Raw genomic sequence first — 21,152 nt, 5'->3', positions numbered from 1 at the left:
TGCATTGATTTTCAGAGCAGCATTTAACTTTTTTTTTTGTTTGAGGTTAATAATAGGGTTAATAAATCTTTATTCCACTGAAATGAAGAATGTGATCATGTCCTAACCCGTCTATTTGATTCTGTAATATTTTCAGCTTGGAGGTGTTTATGTGGCTATTTGAAGTGTAATTAGGAGTCCAGGAATAGCACTTTCATTTCGTAAGCCCCATCCCCCAGCTTAACACAGGCACCACTGTTTGTCCCTCCTCCCTCCTCCCCCTTCCTCAATATTGAAACCAGTAAACAACGCCATCTTTTCCAGCCCTTAAATGAAGATAAACGAGGACAAAAGGCCCAATTAGCCTCCTTTGAAGATTCAGGGGTGGTTGAAAGAGGACGGCACCACTAATGCACTCGTGGTGATTCTTACTACGGGCGACTCATGCATCCCACGTCCTTTAAAGCAGGAGAGGGATGGTGAATTCATCTCACTGCCATTAATTCATGCATTCACACCCTCAAGTCTCAGATGAGCCCTCTGAATGTGCCGAGGCAGCAGAGCGGGGACTGCCATTAGTGTCCGCAGCAGTGCCGCTCTAATGATGATGGCTCTGGACTTGCTGTGCTCTGCATTCTGGGCACTGGAGCTCCCGGCTCGGGTCATACAGGCAAGGATCCCCTACTACGCTCTCCTGCTGATAGTTATATCTTGCTGCATTTACTGGGCCAAAAGGCAGGAACCGAGTGGCTCAGAATAACATCCCTCTGGTGCTCTGAGCATTGACCAATACTTTTTCTCTTTCCCTTTTTTCCTTTCAGCCTCCCCATGCTGTTTATGTACTCAGCCTCATCCCTCTTGTTATAAACACTGGTAGACTGTGCCACACTCTGAAGATTCTCCTTGGCTTTTTTTTAGCCCACAGTATGTTTGTAACCCTAACCCAAAGAGATCAACAGCATTCATCAGAGAATATTGACCCAACTGGCATGTTTCATACACAAAGATCCCTAGAGTAACAGGAAAAACAGGATGGCTAAATTCTACAAAAAGAATGTCAAATCATTTATTGAAAGCATTTTTGCACTTGCATTGCAATGTCAATCTACGCTATTTCTTTTTGCAACTGTGCAGAAATCATCATTAGTTAAATTATTGTAATAGGTCTTTTATTGTGGTTTAACTTGTCTATACTTAATCAACTGAAAGTGGACTAAAAACATGTGGGATTGTCTCATCCACCTGGCAGATTTTTTTTTTTAACTTGTTTCAAGAAAAACAGGATTTTAATAATGAATATGAGACTAAATGACTTATTCAGATGGATATTTTTTCTTTTTTCTTTTCTTTTTTGCAATGTACAGTCTGGGTTTTTTTGTAAAGGCAGCATTATTTGTACTGGATAACTTAAAGAGGCAGCTAGAATCCATAAATTGAACAAATCAAAGCCGCAGACTGGAGTCATCAACCTCTGCCTTCAACCCGGCCGCTGTGTGCTGACAGTGACAGAGAAGCACAGCCCAACCATCAGTTTATCGGCTCCCCCTCCTACCTTAACACAGTACCAGGAAGCCGGAGACAAGCAGGCCAATACATCAGCCTCTGTGTGGGGGAAAATGGTTTTGATACCATGTTCACCCTTAGTGAGCAAAACAAATTCCCCCCGGTTCCTTGCCTAGCCCAGTGTGAGGTCCTTCTTGGCCGAGCGCCATAATGGAATCGGTAATGCTTTATATCAAAGTCCTTGTAATAAGCATTAGTTAATAGGTAATAATGCCCTAACATGTCCTTATATGATGCTTATTAAGATTAATATGTGTTAATAAGACTATTTAAGTGTTAACAATAGCATCATTAAGATGTTTGTTGTTAGATTACAAGGAATTTATAAGCACTTATAAGAAACTAGCTGCTTAAGATCATTCATAAAAGCCTTGTTTCTTATAATTTCTAACAATATTAAACGTTTCTTCTTCTTATTATTATCATTATTATTATTATGGCTTTACTAGGATTAATGATTAACTACGCTTTTGCAGCTGCCGGATTTAAAGTGAAAACAATGCCTTGTTACGGTTATTTAAGACTAATATAGTCGTATTATAATAGTGTTAATAAGCATCTTATAAGGACTATTAATAGTATAATGGTATTATTATCTATTAACTGACACTTATTACAAGGACCTTAATATAAGGTGTTACCCTTCATGGTTCAGAGAAAAAATCCAGGCAGACACGACTCCACTGACAACACAAAGACATAGACCGGCTCCTCCAACTGCTCACATTACAACACACACAGTCTCTGTGGATGAATGTTCATTGCTCATGCCAAGTATGTGGTGTTTCCCCATTTCTCTGGGGCAGTGAGCATCCAGTCCTAGAACAATGTAGGCCTGGCTTTTTTTTTTTTTTTTTTTTGGTGACTAATGGCACTTTCAGAAAGAGTTGCTCTGTCACTAGTGTTACCATGATGCAAATTCTCCAGCACCAATACCAGTATATTATCAGTATCGCTGTTTTTACTCTAACATGATCTGAAATACTAATAATCCAATTTCTTTTAAATAAGTCAAAGTGAAACTTGGAAAATCTTTAACTGTACAGTGTTGATAGTAATGTGCATTGTCCACAGGGCAGAGTCCATGAAAAAAGAGAAAAGGAAAGTGCTCTGAAGTGTGACTTTTTACTAAGACTGCACACTGATATTTTTGAGCAATTGACTTGTGCGAGTAAGAAAATACAATAGAAAAGATATTTCTGGCAGGAGAAAAGAGTTGTGATGTTGCTGTGATCAGCTGCAGTGCAAAGTGCAACACTAACCCTGTTCGAAGGTTCACTGGCCACTTAGTGATGTGTTCCTTAGCAGATATTGCAGGTGGAAGTAAAACTACAGACTTTAACAGTTGGGGTGACATGGTATATGGAAGAATATGATGATGACTCATGAAAATATATTCTTACGGTAAAATACTGTAAAACCAGGCATGACGTACATCCATAACACTACTTCACTGTCTCCTAACAAATGTGTTTTACCATCTAGAGACAATGTGATTGTTTGGTCCTTTATGCATTATGACATGATCAGCCAACATGGTAGCTGTTTCGTTATACACATAGGTAAAAAAAAAAAAAAAAAAAAAAAAAAAAAAAAATCACTACTGCAAACATTCAGTAAGAGTATGACACTTCAACTCTAGGGGTCTTTCCTCATTTTAAGAAATATCATCAAACAGAAAACATAAGCACTGTGTTCCTGCTTCAGCATAACTGACAGCAAAGCCCAAAGCAGAACTTTCTGATGCAGCAGACTTGGCACAAACACTGCATCATACAAGCATCGTTCTGAATATAATAACATCACATTGGTGCATGCATTGACTTACAAATGAGCATCAATCTATTTCCGTTAAACTAAGAGACATCCCACTTTAGAGAGGACTCAACATTGCCGTGTGTTTGCATTTCTGTACAATGCGGTGATATTGGGCCAGAGAGGATGGAAAGAGATGTTGTTTATTTCATGGTTTGGATGGCTGAAACCACTGCCAAGAAGAAAGTAAATTTGGTCCAAACAGCGCTGAAATGTGAGCGTTGTGTACATGGGCAGACAAGAGTGGCCACTCTTTAACAAAATCTGAATGAAAGTTCTTTGACGGCCAGTGAACTATGTCCATGTTCACTGGGAGGAATGCAGTCTGTTCTATTATGAATGGAGACGGGTTTGCCAGGAGAGTGCCCTTCATCGACTGGGATAAAGAGATGGTATAATGCACAGGGTTAATGGCAGTGCTGCTGGCACACTTTCTGAGCCCAGCTAAAATCCTGTCACCCTGCAGGGGGGATAAATTAAAAAAACAGGGGAGGGGGTATTAAAGAGACCTCCGTGTGTTAGTAATGACATTGGACACACAACAACAGGAGGGGAACTGCTTGTGACCCCAAACTCTCAACACCTCTTCCACTGATGACCCACAGGAAGAGGCAAGACCATCTGTAAATAGCTTTTTGCTGCAAATGGGGAACAAGGGATTGCTCAGGGACATGATCCAAATGTTTGAACAGCAGGTGAGTTAAACCAGGCAGCAGAGCCATGGGACCCATACGAGACTAGTTCAGCAGGAAGACGCGCGGACCCCGAGGGAATCAGATATAGACTTGTCGGCTGATGTCACACACACACCTCACAATCGGAGAACATTCATCATAAATACATGATGACACAGACTGCAACGTATGGCTCAGCTGGAGCCAACAGCAGTTAGGGAGGGATTACTGAGGTGTAAAATGCTTTCAAAACAGGAGATATGAATTTTTTATCTATAATGGCGAAACCTCAAATGCTAATTCATCAACTGTCAGAAAATTGACAGGCTTCAAGGCTCAGGGTGTCAATTATGCTCGCTTTCTGAGGTGATGCTGGCGAAGATCCTGTGTCAGCCTGTCATCCCATGAGCACCATGGTCTCCCAATTACCATGACCCCTGCAGAGCTTTAAGTCTGTAGAGTTTACCTGTTTTGTTTTGTAAGAGAAATGGGAAGAGATCACAGAAGTGACATCAACATCAGTCGGGGAAGAAACAAGCTTCAGCTTCCATAAATGTGTAAAATTTCCAAAATATTTTAGCCAAGACCTGAGCAAAATACTTAAGTTTAGTGTATTAGCGTGTGCAAAGAATATGCAAGGTTACAAGTCAGTCTGCAATACAATTCAGTGTTCAATAGTGTCACAAGACCTCCAGAGTGTCACAGAGAGGTCAAAGTTAAGTGTCTTTATTATCAGTGATAGTATTGCAGAGGAATTGTTCATCTCCAGCACTGCCATAATTCATAGGAATAGCACCCGTGTACTTCCCATACATTGGATTTTCCTTCTTGTTCACAATAATATTTCTCTACTAAAACTAATTCACGTGAAAACCCATCATACTTAACTGACTAGAATTAAATCTTCATTACTGAGACAATTTGTGCGACGGAGGCGGACTACAGGCCGTGGCTCGACTACATTCTATAAAACAAAGTGAAACTATGATGGCTCTGAATAATTACAGCACATTCCTTATCATAACACACGGCATATGAATAAGCAGCGGAAGCGGCTGGCAAAACGCCCTCTCTTTTGGTTTCTCCCACTTTGCTAAATCATTTAAGAAATTACATAAATCATGACGGCAAAAGGCCAATTTAAATGCAAATGCCATGGTTTAAGACAACAGTACCGCGTACCACTAAGCTGCGGTGTTGGTGAATGTTATGATGGAGGGCCTCCCCACCATCCTTACCGGAAAAATTGACCACAGGAAACTGGAAGGGTCAGTAGAGAGCCGCAGAGAAGAAAGCAACCATCCAGCCCACAACAGCCTGTCTCACCCAAAGACTGATGGGAGCATTTCCAGGCTGAAGCCCGGGATATCAAAGAGAGATTTCTCCGAGATCACCTTTATTGATCTGTTTTTGTTTCTCAAAGCCATCGCCTCGAGCCTATAAGCCTTTGCAAATTGGCAAAGCACTCCCATTGAAATGGTGCAAGGTCTGCTCATGTGCACACTTAAAACCATGAGAGCTGACACCAAAGCTCGGGGCAAGACTCCTTTAATTCAATCCAGCAAAACTACCAACGAAACAAGACTGTCACCAAATATATCAAGGACCTCGATTGATTTGTTTATTTTCTTTTTCTTTTTCTTTTTCTTTTTTTTTTTTTTTTATCATTTTTCAATCATGGTTGATGAAGGATTGGGTGCAGAATGATGGGACAAATTCAGAGGAGCAGTACTAATTTCCAATTTAAAATCTACAGCTTAAAACACATCTACACTACCAAGCTGCTCTGCTGAAGATGTAAACATAAGTCTGTGCAACGCTGCCTTGGTGTTTTGGTATTTTCATCAAGGTCTTGGTCATGCTCTGTTGAGCACTAAAAAAGTACAGCTAGTAAAATATCCTGCCTCACATTTCTTAAGGTGGGCGGTATCGGCACTAAAACACACAAAAAAACATGTTTAATGTTTACCACACATTTGCTCATCTCGCTCATTTTATAATATGGGGAATTTCAAACTTACAGCTTAAAACCTGAAAAACATTGAGTCACATTTTTAATAATGTAACACTTTTTTTTTCACACTGTGACCTGATTTTCTGTGCCATAATTCATATCCATTTGACAGCTAAAGCCAAAAAAGGTCTTGTATTTTTTATAACCCATTACTTTTACATTCTGAGAAATTGTGTATTTTTAGTGGTTACATCATGGTATGACAGCATGCCTCTGTAAAATTTTAAACCAGGACCATCACAAATTTTCGATTAAGCTCCCCTCTCTGTTCCTCTAATCAAATAGTGCCTTTCTCTACCAAACAGATATGCCATTGACTTGCACTTTCAAACAAAAGCCCTGCAGTCTTGTGCTAACGTCCCGTAAATCAAATTGCAAAAGCAAGATAAATCCGTGTATCATTCGTTCTTTCTATTTTCAATTGCCAATCAAAAATTAAAAAATGAAAAAGTGACTGGTTATTTTGTTATTTGTTTTTTAATCTAACACCAAAATCCAAAATATGCCTGGTTTTTCATAGTTCAATTTTAGGCTCGGATCAAAAATACGAAATGGAAAAACGGGAATCAGGACTGAATTTGATTTTATTATTTAATTGGTCCGGTTTACGTGACCCAGAAGTTTGGTAATGAGCGGTAGCTCACAGCAGATCACAGCAGCCAGGTGCATTCAGTCCTGCCATCCTGATCACCGCCACCATGGATAGTTATTACGTGTTGTTTCGAGGACCAAAGCGTGTGACTCTAAAAGAAGAGGACATGACAACCGAAAAAATCAGCTGAGCTTCTTAACAATGATGGGTAGTAGCTCCGGAGACCTTCTTAACCAATCTGGGAAACCCGGCCCTTTTCTGTGAAATTGCACAGTGGCGGTTCTGCCTATGTTGCCGCCCTAGGCGAAATTACTGGCTTGCGCCTTTCCATGTTACTACTCTTACCGCGGCGCCAGTCGGCCGCGGCATCAGGCGGGCCGGCCGCGGCACCGGACGGTACCGCGCCCACCCAGTCAGGTCTGCCGGATCTGACAGGTGAGCGCCCGGTGCTGCTCAGCTCAGCTGATTTGTCGGTTGTCATGTCCTCTTCTTTTAGAGTCACACGCTTTGGTCCTCGAAACAACACGTAATAACTATCCATGGTGGCGGTGATCAGGGTGGCGGGACTGAATGCACCTGGCCGCTATGATCTGCTGTGAGCTACCGCTCATTACCAAACTTCTGGGTCACGTAAACCGGACCAATTAAATAATAAAATCAAATTCAGTCCTTATGCCCGTTTTTCCATTTCGTATTTTTGATCCGAACCTAAAATTGAACTATGAAAAACCAGGCATATTTTGGATTTTGGTGTTAGATTAAAAAACAAATAACAAAATAACCAGTCACTTTTTCATTTTTTAATTTTTGATTGGCAATTGAAAATAGAAAGAACGAATGATACACGGATTAAGATACCTCCACCATTTCATTTTGACTTTAGGAGGAAACACAAGGCAACATGGGTTAGGCACCTGTCTCAGTTTTATTTCAAAAGGTTGGTGTTGTTTTTGCTAGCTATATATAAAAAAAAGGTGTTTAGAAATGTCAGAAACATTCTCACGGTGGTCCGGGCTCTGCTGACAGGTCAGAAATTGCTGACTGTGTTGCGCCAAGGGAAATCAACTGACATAGCTGCCACCACTCCCGGCCTTTGACTAATTAGGCATTTTGATTGGTTAACAGCAGCCTCGACAGCATCTTATGACCTGCAACCCATGAGGTCAGTGTGAAACACTACAAAAAAACAAGGGTCTCCAAATAGCCCTTCATTAGCTGATCTCTGGTAAAAATCACAAAATTAGATAATTCAATATGACAGCTTACAGTGTTCAATTTTACAGCACAGCATACAGTTTTAGTTTAATGTTTATTACAGTGTCACACATAACAAATTATGCCCAGCCCACATGAGCTTACAAGACACTAACAAACATAATCACAGTGAGTGTGAGGTCTCACCAGCCAACAAACACAGATAAATAACAAAAGATTCACCATGCAAACATCCAAAGGTACAGGATGTATTGTATAAACCCAGGAGGAGATGATTATAAATAAAAAATGAATAAATTAAAGGAATAAATTAAAAATCAAGCACAGGCATTTAAACACAAAGCATTCTTTTCAAGGCTTTAGATATATAATTAGCAGCCTCGTGCTGAAAGGGCCATTCTAGATAAACAGTTTCATCAGACCAAAATAACCAAGGATTTTTTTTTTTTTTTTTTTTATTGTATCGCTTCAAACAGGGGAGCCTTCAAATTTTCATACACTGTGCAGTAAAACATAAAGAGCAATTCAATCGCAATGTCATCTGATTCACAAACCAAACATACTCTATTTTCCTCGCTTGTGTTGCTACACCTGGCTACTTCAATGGCCAGGGGTAATGTACCACATGAGAGCCGTGCGCACAGAGACCTTTCCCTCCTGTTTAAAAAGGTCAGTACATAGGGGTCAGTACAGCAGACTGTCTTTATATTCCTGCAGATTCTACATTTAAGTTTATCTCTACTTGTTGCTGCCATTTCTCCATATCCAGCAGTTTTTGAGTAATTATTTCATTTTAAATTACACGTATATTGTAGGTCCGTCTCTATGAAAACTGACAAAAGCTTTTTACACCAATAAAAAGTTCTTTAAGCCGTCCTTGAGCCGGGCATATTAACTAGGCGGTTCCACAAAGGTACCATTTCTACTTTCAGCTTGACCTCTAAAGGACTTCAGCCCATGTCATCACAAATGACAGGCTGTGCTGTAAACCTGTGCACACCTCACAAGTAGCGCCTGGCCCTGTATTGAGCATAACTTGATTTCTTGGTGTATTTCAGACCCCGGACCCCTGCCGCATAACTCAAAACTGGGTAAACACAAGAATCAAACTGTTGAGTGTGCATGGCAAAGCCCAGGTCCTTAGTATGCTTTGACTTTATTTATTACTGACCCTAATGCCCAACCAGCTGAATTGACTAATGTATCAATACCATCTTTAAAGGATAAAAACTAAAGGATGAAAGGATGATATTCATGGGAAGTAGTATACTCCAAGAGTTCGATATCCAAAGTGAATGTATGCAGGCTTCTATTGATTCGCTTTTTTCTAAAATGCATTACCTGTGTTTTACTATGATCACTGTAACTACACCCTGCATTCACATTATTGAGAATGAGTTGTAGGTCATTCTCTGTCTCTACTAGGTGAATTAGGTCATGTGCGTATAAGAGAATTCTTAAATCATAATTATCCAATTTAATACTCAGGCATACCCAGATGTACATTTAAAATGGTCTTGTAGATAGGAACTGTTCTGGGTAGAGTCATCAAAGAGAGACCTTAGACCAGAAAAAAAAAAAAAAAAAAAAAAAAAAATCTACATTGCAAAGACATTGCACTGAACCTATGACAGCTCTCCTGCAGAGCAGCCAAAGAACTCATTAATATCCTGCAGGCATTTCTTTTTTATCTAGAGTGCGTGTGCTCCTCTTAATCTCAATAGGATAAATCTGAGACAAGCATCTATTTCTTTCCCAAATTCATCCTATTAGCATTTGGCTGTTTATCATGCATTGTCTCTGTGACAGACCAATGTCATTATGCTTTCCTAAGCCCCTCCCCCTTCTGGGATTCACTGCTAAGATTTGTATTTTGTTAAGTTCACTCGTTTATAGCAGACATTGTACCTTTGTCTGCTCTAAAGAAGCGCAGGCACAACAGTTCAGTGATACTTCACTCCTGGGATCGCTGCCGATAAAGAAACCCTCGAGCTGCATCTCTGTAAACAAAGCGCAGATGCTATTTTGAGGCAAACTTTAAAAACAAGGAAGGAAGAGCTTGGACTGGGCGTAATTGTGGAACAAAATGAAAAAGATATTGTAATCGCTTTGCAGGATTTACTATCCTGCAAAAGAGCAACAAGGCTCAAACCAGTTACACTGTATATTGTGTTTGCATGCCATTGAAAATAATTCAGTTTACAATTGATGCTAAAATAGCAATCCATAATAAGCACTGCATTCAGAGATTATTCTCAGATTATTACTCCAATAGCAATGTTTGGGGAAACTGCCTTGCACAAATTAGCTAATGCAATTAAACTCGATTTACCACTACGAGTTAGTGTGAGTCAATTTGTGACTAAAATGGCTCAGTAATTTATAATCAAGCTATATTCTTTAAGCCTCAACACCATAATGGCTGTTTCTTAACTAGAACCAGACCTTCATGCTATTCTCATTTCACTCACAAAACCACCCCACGATTCTCATTAAAATTCCCTTGTAAACCACAGAAAATGTTATGAGGTGAGATCGTTTGCAATCCAATTTGCAGCCATAAAAATGTGTTCTGCAAGGAGCATTGGTATCTGCTCAGAAAATCTGGAGTTGTAAAATTAATGAGGTCAAGAAGGTCTCCTGGTCTCTGCTGGTGGTCTGGGGGTCACACTTGTAGAAAGAGAGAGTGGATCTCCCCCAAGCTGATGAATTAATCTGGATTCATACCAGCTTGGCAATGGTCTTCAACTCAACATTTGCTGTATCTGGGGGCAAGAACATTAAGAAATAGACATGCTGAGCTCTGGCTCTATACTGAAGACCCCTGATATGCAGAGGACAAATGCAAAGACTTTGCAAAACTACTCAGAAATCGCTCCAACTTTTAGTTCTGGGGAAAATAGCTGAGTCCTGTAGTGCTTGTAAAAATGTTGTCTTGATTGCTGCTACTAACGATTTTTACCAGATGGGCTATAATACTGCAATGATGTAGGGCAAAGCAAGCTTGAAAGTTCAGAAATGAGCTCACCACTTGAAAATGAATATCATGATTCCTGGGCCACATTACAGCGATGAGATTAGGTAAACAATGCAACCACTACGACATAAAATGAAAACAAATCCATACATAAACAGCTCTTGCTCATGTTAGCCTACTTTGAAACTTGACCTCTCCTCCTTCCCTCCTGGTTTCATAATTCTAATCATGCTTGATCTGTGCTCTAATCCTCCATTTGGAGGATAGCGCTGTATTTGACTCCAGGCCTGACTGGGCCAGTAAAAGGCTCTTACTATGCAGAGCAGACGCTGGGATGGCATGTTCACACCCAATCAACCTACATGGAGCTTCATTGGCTGAGGCTCCCAGCCGTCCGCTTACAGCACCCAGCGGAGCTCACACGATGTAATGAGGTCCCACGGGACGGCCTGGACATGGAGCACCGCTGAACCTCACACCAGGCCCTGCTGCACAGTCTCATACTACCCACTGACTTCTGGACAGACTGTTAGCGTCGATCTGGGGTTTTATTATCTCGTACAAATTAGAGTTGAACAAGTGCAGATTCTTTGCAGTACCACAACTCATGTGGTGATCATGTATAGCTCATAATATGCAAAGAGAATTACGGGAGCTGAGTAAAAATTTGAAGCTTCAAAACCTTAAATTTTCACAATAATAGAACCTGATTTAAATCGAGTTGGATACTGCACATGTCAACAGTGCCCTGGCAATAGCACCATAGTGATAATATGACAGACATTTTATATTATGGGTGCAGTGGTGGTTAAATGATTGTCCACTACATACACATGCTGTCCATATTCATGTGTAAAATGATACAAATAATGGCTTTTAATACTGTTGTTGGTGTTATGACATATCACGAACCAACAGCTACACAATTATAATGTCCTGTCCAGTATGGAGACATTTCTGTCATTGAGTGAAGAGAATAACTTAGCATGTATTATGCAAAGTGTAAGTGCTGTCCAGCTTCACACACTGAGATTTTTATTTCAAGATCACATTATTTTTACACTGTGGGTCGGCTATATAGAGACAGGTAAATATATTTAATCGTATTGTCAAGTATCTGACAAAATAAGGTGTATCAGACAGCTTGTTTCAGTCCTGCCCTGAATGTCCTATGTGTCCCCTGGCTGTCACATGTGTCCTCCCTCGTCCTTGGTGCCCTCCGCCTTCATGTCCCCAGGGTCCCCTTGTAACCTTACCCATGCAACCACACACAATACCCTTTCTGGGGACACAAAGCCAATGATATCGTGGTCCTCTGCTCTATTCTTTACATTTGTCACTTTTATTTCTGCTCTCTTTGTTCATTTTTACCTCTATATGCATGAGCTATCTCAAATTGAGCTCACAATTGAAATGGAAATTATCCTTGTATCCTAGTGACCTAAATTTAAGGCAATAACTTCTTACTGTTTGAGGCAGAGCTGTCATGTTTGTTGCTCCTTGGAGATTCGTATGGTTATGCTGGCCTTTCCACTGAGGATTTTTAAATATACATCAGTTTCAGTGGAGGATATTCATTGGTACAACAAAGGCGCTATAAATCTGAGCAAGCATGTAAGGGGTAGAACAATAAGATTGGAAAATGAGTTTGAAGCTGACAGCAAAGCACAGTGGAATTATAATTTCTCCCATAAAACATCCTCTTATTGGTTCTTTCTATTGGTTATGGTTTTCATGTGAACATAATCCAAATTGATTAATTATACATAAAAAAATACAATTTTCTAAAACCATATGAGGCAGAACAACAGTGCATATCACTGTCTGTTTCACTGTATCCACTGCAAGAAGGAAAACTGCCATGAAAAACACATTCACAAACAGCCTCCAGCAGAGGAGGCGGGGGGCAGTAGGAAAGAGGAGAATGTGTGTTATGGCAGGCTGTGAATGTTGTTGCTTGGACATAACAATAACCAGAAATTCATTTTTTGCTGAATGATGACAAGTAAGCACATGGCAATATGAAAGACATGACAAGCTTGGAGCCCCCGCTGCCAGCAGCAGGGGCTCCAAACAGGCTCAGACTCGTCAGTGAAATCCTTGCAGTCATGTGGTGCTGACAGAAAAAGGAGAATGATAGGCCAAGGAACAGCTTTAGGCAGCCATGTCCGCAAGGAACCTCGACAGTGTTGGCAACTGACCTCTTATCCCCTCCTACTGGGAAAAGAACCCCTGAACATATGAGATAACATTGACCTCATTGCAGGTTTGTCCTTTAGTATTAACTTTGCCGATTAATTGCCCGTGCAGCGAAGAAGCCATTGATCATGTTCACCCACTGGCCACCGTGATGCAGTGGCCTGTTAAATAAGAAATGAATGCTGATTCCTGATGATCAGGACCTCTTATCTTTACATCTCAATCTCCCTCCTCCCTTTCTGCTTCCATCCCCCATCCAAGGCTGCATGGAGGGCATAATTCCCAACACATTCCTCTATCTCGGTTACAGGTATCATAAAAAAAAAAAAAAACAGATAAATATGCACATTGCCAGAAAGCAGGCAAGGATGGTGGAGATAAATGAATATTTCATGTAACCAAACACATTTCCAGAATATACAGGCTAGGCTGTGCCTTTCCGCCTGTCATCGACAGCAAACATGAAAGAGGAGGGCTCAGGTATGGTGCTGCAGCACTCTCAACTCTGCCTGCAGCACAGGGAGCAGGAGTCGTCATTGTAATTGCTTGTACCGCTGAAGCCTGAGCTGAACCTCAATTAGGCCTAGGTACTTGCTAGGCTCCACACCTTCCCACTCTGTCTACCAGCCACTGCAACACAGTCTACTGTTTGAGCACTACAGTACCAGTGTATCAGTGAAATGTCTCAAATCAGCATGGTTTATGTTTGAACTCTGCATTTGTGGATCAGTGTAATTGTTTACTCCGCTGTGGCCCATCTCGGTCACGCATCGCCACCAGCACGTTCCAGATAGGGTGATAACAGGGCGTCATAAATGGGCAATTAGCCCAATACAGCAATTCACTCCAGCTCACTGTTCTTGTCAAGCTGCTTTCTCTAATCTCCAGTAGCCATCCGATACTCCAGACCAAAAACGCAGACCCCATTGTGGCTGATAATTACAATCCCTATGGAGATAAAAGATACAGCTACAATAGACTGCGCGCAGGACACCAGGGCATATTTAAACAGCTGTAAAAGAGAGAGATTTTTTGCTATTTGCACAGGTACAGGGCAGCACATGTGCACTGGAATCAAGTCAAACTTGTAAAAACAAACAAACAAAAAAGAAAAAAATGCATATCAATTCATGAAGCATGAATGCAAAAAAATGTACATGCACAAAGGTAGCAGTAGCAAAGCGATTTTCCTAAATCAAGTGTGGAAGGATGAGTTTCCAGTCATCCTTGGCTCGATTTACACCCGTGTATTGTAGTGGCTAGGGGGCCCATCAACACTGAATCTTGATACATCTTCAACCTGCACTGAAATTCAAAGGCCAGGTGTATAAAGCCACAAAGAATGGGGTCTCTGTGCCTCTTTTTATGTCTTTCTCTCTCTGCCTCACTCTCTCTCCTCCCTCCTTTCTCTCATGTGCAGCACAATACAGTACAGGCACACAAATGCAGCCACACACATCTGTCACAACACAAACACACACCTGTATGAACAGATAATGACAAAATTGTAGGCTGCCTATGTCTATCACATCCTCAATAGCCATCCCGCCTCAAAAGGTACTGCATGTTTGTTATGTTTGTGCTAAACCACAAAACAGGCAGTACAAGGTACGGGTTCAGGTGCTGTTAATGCTGGTCTGTATGACTGACTGAGTTTCATTCTGTGTGCAGGAAAGAGCGACAGATCCTGTGCAAAGCCCCACTGATGTGCAAGTGTAAGTTTCATCTAAGCAGACACAGCTGCCATAACTGCACGCTTTTTGACACATGAGCACACTGTAAGGCCTCACACTTTTGTCATAAATTCACAGTGAACAAACTACGCCAGACGCTAACTTATGATGAATGTGTCTGTCTGCGGCTTGCAAAAGGCTGCTCTGTTCCTTGCATTTTGTAATGTGAATGATTAAAAGGAGGTTAAAGGCCCGTGAAATGTGTCAGGTTGGAGCTGCATATTAAGCTGTGAGAGGCTGGCTGACATGGACCTGCTGGGAGATGGTGGATACTTTGCTTGTCCAATTACTGGCACTCGTTCAAATTGTTTGGTGAGAAGCATCCGACCTACTTCTGGACACAAAGCACCACTGCCCTGAATACAGAGAGGCTTGGGACCGCGCATGATGACAAGTGCCATTAGAGACTCTTGTCTTTGGCCTAAAAATTATTCTAAGACAATTTACCTTATGAGGGATAATTCTGGATGAAGCTATACCTTTATACATTTGTGGTACCTATGGGGTTATAGCAAAGGCATGTTGATTGAAGAAACTTTTTTGTTATTGTTGTTGTTGTTGATGAGTAGCTTTAGATAATCCCAGCAGCAGCGGAGGTAGAAATAGTAGTAGAACTAGCAGTGGTAACAGGAGTGGTAAAACTAGCCCTGGTGGTAGCAGTACCAGTAATGGTATGATTATTACAATAAAAATGTTTGTTTTCCATTTTTGAGGATATGCTACAAAACACTTTACACACAGCTTAGGCAAGGATGACGATGGTCTGAACAATAGAGCTTAAGGGCACCAAAAGGAATAAAATCATCAAAATGTGAAAAACAGAGGAAACACATTCATGTTTCCTGAGATTCCCTCAAAGGTATCATCTGTCAGGAGACACCATACAACACTGAGAGGGGGGAAAAAAGCCTTTGAATTCTGCAGTATTTCCAGAAATTGTGTGAAAAAAATTTGCATACACTGTAAATACTCACACTGAGGGAATCACAGCATTAAATATGTGAGATTTATGTGCTCTCTCTTCATGTATGGAAATGCAACAAAAACATGTTAAGCACACGAAACTAATGCACAACTGTTCCACCCACTTCCTCATCAATTACCAAAGCTATGAGTAACAACAACAACAGCAATCTTCGGGTTTAAATGTGACTTTAATGTGATTTTAATCACACTCATTAGTCTAATCGGTCACTCTAATTTAGTGTCATGTAGGCTATGCGTTGGACTGGATGGACTACTGATGAGCGGCAGCAATCGCTGTGATGGAGTGCAAGTCCCCGGAAAGGGAAGAACAACTAAGAATCTTAAAGTGTCTTGGCTATGAAAGCAATCCTTTTTTCTATTTTAAATTCAATGCCAGTGCTTAGTCAGCAGCATCCGCATTGATGGACATACATGAATATACTATATATAGGTGTAATTCTCAGAGGCATAGAAAAAATGGATCTTTTTTTTTTTTCTAGTCCTCTGGAGGAAAAGACTGCTGTGGTCCTGAAACCGGCCTTTTATAGTCTTCCAAGGATGTTTGCAGCATCAGATGACATCAGTTACTTTTAAACTGTATCTGAATACATCTGATGAAATAGCACATGCGGTTTTCTTACAGTAAAATCTTCACATACGCACACACACACACACACATACACACAAAATATTTCACTCAGGTTTCAACTCAGCTCCTGCAGAGATGTCTGTTGTTATTCCTATCGCATGCAGCCACCTCTGTGCCTGTCACAGTGAAATGAAATCACAAAACAAAAAGAACAAAAAAAAAAAAAAAAAAAATGATGTAATGCTCTTCCCCCACATTGTAACCTATGACAAGGCATGATTCAGTTTCAAATTCAGCAGCAGTATCTCTACAGCATGAGACACTCCTGAACAGGTTATGCGATCAATGCCTGCTGTGTTATGAGCAGCTATACTATCCATGAATATGAACATAGGTACACTATGACCCCCAACCAGGTGATCACCATAAGGGTTAAATACAGAAACACAACAATCTTTCCAGAAAGGCATTATATATGATGCCTCCCTTTAAAATCATATGTAATACAATAACTTAAACCTGTCTAATACTAAGCACTATGCAGCCTGCTGTTTATGTTTACCTCATGGTTATGTAGCCCTACATCTATTCTAGCCTCAAAAAGTGAAAAATCATTCCTGCACATCAAAAAAGTGTCAGAACTGGCTTTATTGGGGTTTACCCTCAACAATCCCTGCATGTGTAGAGCTGGTTAATCATTCCCCCTGTTGCAAAATTGACGAGGACACGAATGCATTTGTCGTGACAACAATTTCTCTGCATCTTCTCTGTTTTGTTTTTTGTTTTTTCTCCCAGCTGTGATTTTCCGCCAAACACTTCATAATTATTACGAGTGCAGTTCAACTGTACGCTGCGTGTTGCCAACTTGAAACAAGTGCACCGGGAGGAAAAAAAGAAAAAAGATCTCAACGTGAACAAACATTTAGCACAGGCGTCATGAAATCACACGAAATAAAAGTGGGAACTCACCTTCAGCTGCTGCAACTCATGTCGTGACAAGCGTTCATAAGAAAAAAAAAAAATACGAAAAAAAAGTTGAATTTTCTCCACCGCTGGATGAGAGAGCAAATAAGGCAGGCTGAACGCTACGCTTTCCTGTGCAGTTGCTCTAAACTACAAAACCTCCTCTCCTTTGGATGCTACTACCGCTCCCCCCCCCTCTTAAAAAAAAAAAAAAAAAAAAAAGAAAAAGTAATAGCGGTTTCTTCCTCCTCCTCCACAAAGGCAGACTCAGAGAAAAGGGACCCTATCGCAGTCAATAGGATTTTAGAAAAAAACCCATGGCAACGAGGAAAAACCGTGCACAACTTCCCAACGTTGTGACCGGGTTAAGGCACTCCCCCCTATCAATGACAGCGACATTATTCCCAAGTAGAATGGGCAGGTTTTCACAGAGGAGGAGGAGGGGAGGCTGCAAACTCCAGTGAGGATGCTGTTGCACTGAAGAGGTGGTAGCCGATGAGATCAAATCAAATGCAAGTTTTATGCAGCAACAATAAATTAATCATTTGCTGCGGCCAGTTGTATGCTGAGCTGATGGCTAATAAACAAGACTAATACTGCTGTGATATTCCCATAGGGAGCTGCACTGAGGCTGTGGTCGCCAACAGTGAGATTATAATGGCCTCATGCTACTTTGTGTATCATTTTAGCACCGTGATATTCCTGTCCTCCGTTCACAAAGGTGCCACAGTGCAAGTTTGCACCGGGGAAATTAAAGAAGAGAGGCACTGCTGCATCCTGCTGTGCATCCTGATGTAAGACTGCAAACATCTGGGAAGAGGGACTGGAAATTCATTCAAATGAGCCACTAAATTTGATTTATCATGACCAGGGGGCTGGTGTGGCAAAGGAAATTGTGCCTGTTATTTAGCACCTTTGAAAAGTACATCTTAACTTCTTTGAGACACTATAAATACCTTGGGACTGTTATTGACCACAAATTAACCTTTGAGCATCAGATTGACCAGGTATGTAGGAAAGCTCACCAACGCATTGTATTTTTATTGCAAACTCAGGCATTTTAATGTGGATAGCACCTTTATGAATATGTTTTACTCTTGTTTTATTGAGTCTGTTCTTACCTTTTCTTTTATCTGCTGGTACGGGTTTTTAACTTTAAAAAAACAAAAAACGTCTGCAGAGCATTGTGCATGAGTGTAGCAAGATTGCTGGGGCTACCCTAAATGACCTGCCATCCACCTACAAAAATAGAGCCATTAAGAAAGCCAGATCAATCCTAGATGATCCTAGTCACCCCCTACACTCAGAGTTCACACTGCTTCCGTGTGTTCCGTGTGTTCCGCTTCCGTCCGGCCGTAGATTTGTATCAAAAAGATGTAAGACCAACAGACACAAGAACTCTTTTATACCCACTGTCACTAGTTTTTTAAACACTATCACATGGCTGTTTTTTAACTAGTACGGTTCATTGGTTTGCATTGGTTTTATTGTATTTTTTTTTTCTTTATGTTGTATTTATTTATCATGTCCACTGTCTTGATGAGTTGTATGTCCATGTATGTATGGAGGAGTGTTCTCTCTGCTGGCTGCACAACAAATTGCCCCATTGGGGATAATAAAGTTACCTTGACCTTTGACCGACAGTCTGCCTTTCAGTTCAACCTGGTTCCAACAGTCACACCAACTTGTGGTAACTGTCAGGTTAGGATCTTGGTTTTATCATGTCTTGGTTGTGTGCGGATATAAATTTGGCCACACTCTGGATACTAACAATCTCAGAAGTCATCGGCGGGATGTTTAGCCCTCTGGGGGACAACAGCCAGTATTTTGCGTCTTCCGGTTTAGCTGCTGACTGCTCATTTATGTTTCCATTACCGTTTCTGTTTCTGTTATTACATGAGCCAAACCTTGCACAATATGCAAACACTGATATGTTTTGTAGGTGTTTTAGATCCAGGCGACATCAGCCAATGCTGTCCGCCTCTTTCTCTCCTCATGGACTGTTTACCTGCATAACCCACTGGGACTACACACGGAAACTAGAATGTCTCCAACACCTGAAATTATGTCCCTTGGCATATGTGTTTATAGAGATTAGGATACTAAAGGCAACATCATTAATTTACAACATAAAATGCTGGCTTTTACATACGGATAAGATTTTTTTTTTTTTTTTTTTAATGTTTTTTCTCATATCGAGAAACTGAAGGCATACAAAACTGTAACTGTTTCCTTCCTTCTCACACTCAGATACCCATCATATTCATGTGTAAAAGCTGAGCCTGTCTGTGGTAAAGTAATGTCTTATAGGAGTTCTTGCAATAGTCATAAAATTGATACAGATATATGTTCATGGACATGTCCATTTGTTCATGCATATGTACACAACAAATTTAATTTACACTAAAATGTGGCTAAACCCACTTCCAGAAGAGATTGCATTTTGGTAGCTTTAGCCAACAAAAACGTACACCCAGTTTAGGCCTAAAAACCACCTGGTTAAGGTTAGGGAAAGGTTAGGTTAACCCTCCTCCAGTATTCGTGTTTCAGCCCTTATTTCAGTCTTCGCGGTCAGATTAGACCGGTCTGTTTTAACTGCTCTTATATTGACACAAAAAACATTAATCACTTTTCAACTTTTGTTGAAGATGTTAAAGAATGTCTCAGACCAGTAGATGACATAATTAAATGCAATTCTTACAGAAAAAACAGACAGAGCACAGAAATCCTTATTGTAAACAAATTCAAAACAGGGACCAAATGCACTGAACATCAGCATCAACAGTCGTGTGTGTGGGGAGGGTGGGGGGGGGGGGGGGGGGGGGGGGTGTGTCTGTGTGTGTGTGTGTGTGTGTGTGTGTGTGTGTGGTAGGAGAGGCTGGTTTTATTGCCTCTAGGGGCACAGAGCTTGCCCCTTTTCTGCCATGGCTAAGGGGGAATGGCTTAGAGAGCTGTTGGTGGAGCATCTGTGGCCTGCAGGTGCCTCACCAGATTGGCAGTGGGTGCCGTTGAGTTAGAGGGGTCACTAAAGCTTTGTCAGCTTTTTGTCAAGCTTTAAAGTTTGTCTTCCATTTCTGAGACATCCTCCTCTAGCTCCTGTTCAGTCTCAATCTCCTCTCCATTATCATTTGCTTGTAAAATATGCTAGTATGGTCTAGAACCTCTTGGACAGAAAACCGCTTCATCAGTTGTCTACTCATGGTGTTCACAGAGTAGAATGAGAGCGAGGCACAAATAAATCTTTATGTCTGGGGTCTGTGAGAAGATACGATACATTGTTAATTCTGCCAGGTGCGGTTCATGCGAGGTATGGTTCACGCGGGGGGTAGGGGGTTGGTAAGCACGAGAAAGAGACAGGTTCCCGTAACTAACACCTAATAGTTGAGGCTGAAATATGTAACATGTACTTCATTTATGGGGTCTGTGAGAAGATACAATACATTGTTAATTCTTGCAGGTGCGGTTCACACGAGGTGGGGTGGGCATGTAAGCACGAGAAAGAGACAGGTTCCCAGGTGGGTGGGTGGTGTGTATGTGTGTGTGTGTGTGTGTGTGCGTGCGTGCGTGTGTGCGTGTGTGTGTGTATGTGTGGGGGGGCTGGGGTGGGTTGGGGGTTGTGGCTGTGGATGGGTGGGTGAGTGGGTGTGTGTATGGAGATGTTTTCCAGTTGAAGGATGACTAGACGATAGTCTTTCCCATTCATTTCTTATGGCGGTCATTTTTGACCGGGAACACCAAGGGTGTAACAATGTTCACTAAATCACTCAAAATTCAATGAAAGTGATTATCAACAATTTTATATGTTCAAAGGCCTAGTGTGGAGGATATCATGAGGCCTTGAGGCAATACGATGAAAAATAAAATTTTTATGAT

The 21,152-nt window shown here is 41.1% G+C and overlaps 1 protein-coding gene across 1 annotated transcript in view; it reads right to left on the bottom strand.

Annotated features, from left to right (window-relative positions):
* The window catches only part of chl1b (cell adhesion molecule L1-like b), a 66,859-nt gene extending 49,241 nt beyond the window's left edge, over positions 1-17,618 (bottom strand). The window contains exon 1 of the mRNA XM_030052406.1: positions 17,286-17,618. The gene's annotated coding sequence lies outside the window, so the exon portion shown is untranslated. The remainder of the gene's footprint in view (positions 1-17,285) is intronic.
* Between the last annotated feature and the right edge of the window lie 3,534 nt (positions 17,619-21,152).

The sequence above is a fragment of the Myripristis murdjan genome, chromosome 5, assembly GCF_902150065.1.
Source record: "Myripristis murdjan chromosome 5, fMyrMur1.1, whole genome shotgun sequence".
NCBI lineage: Eukaryota > Metazoa > Chordata > Actinopteri > Holocentriformes > Holocentridae > Myripristis > Myripristis murdjan.
This window is presented reverse-complemented; position numbering and strand designations above follow the sequence as displayed.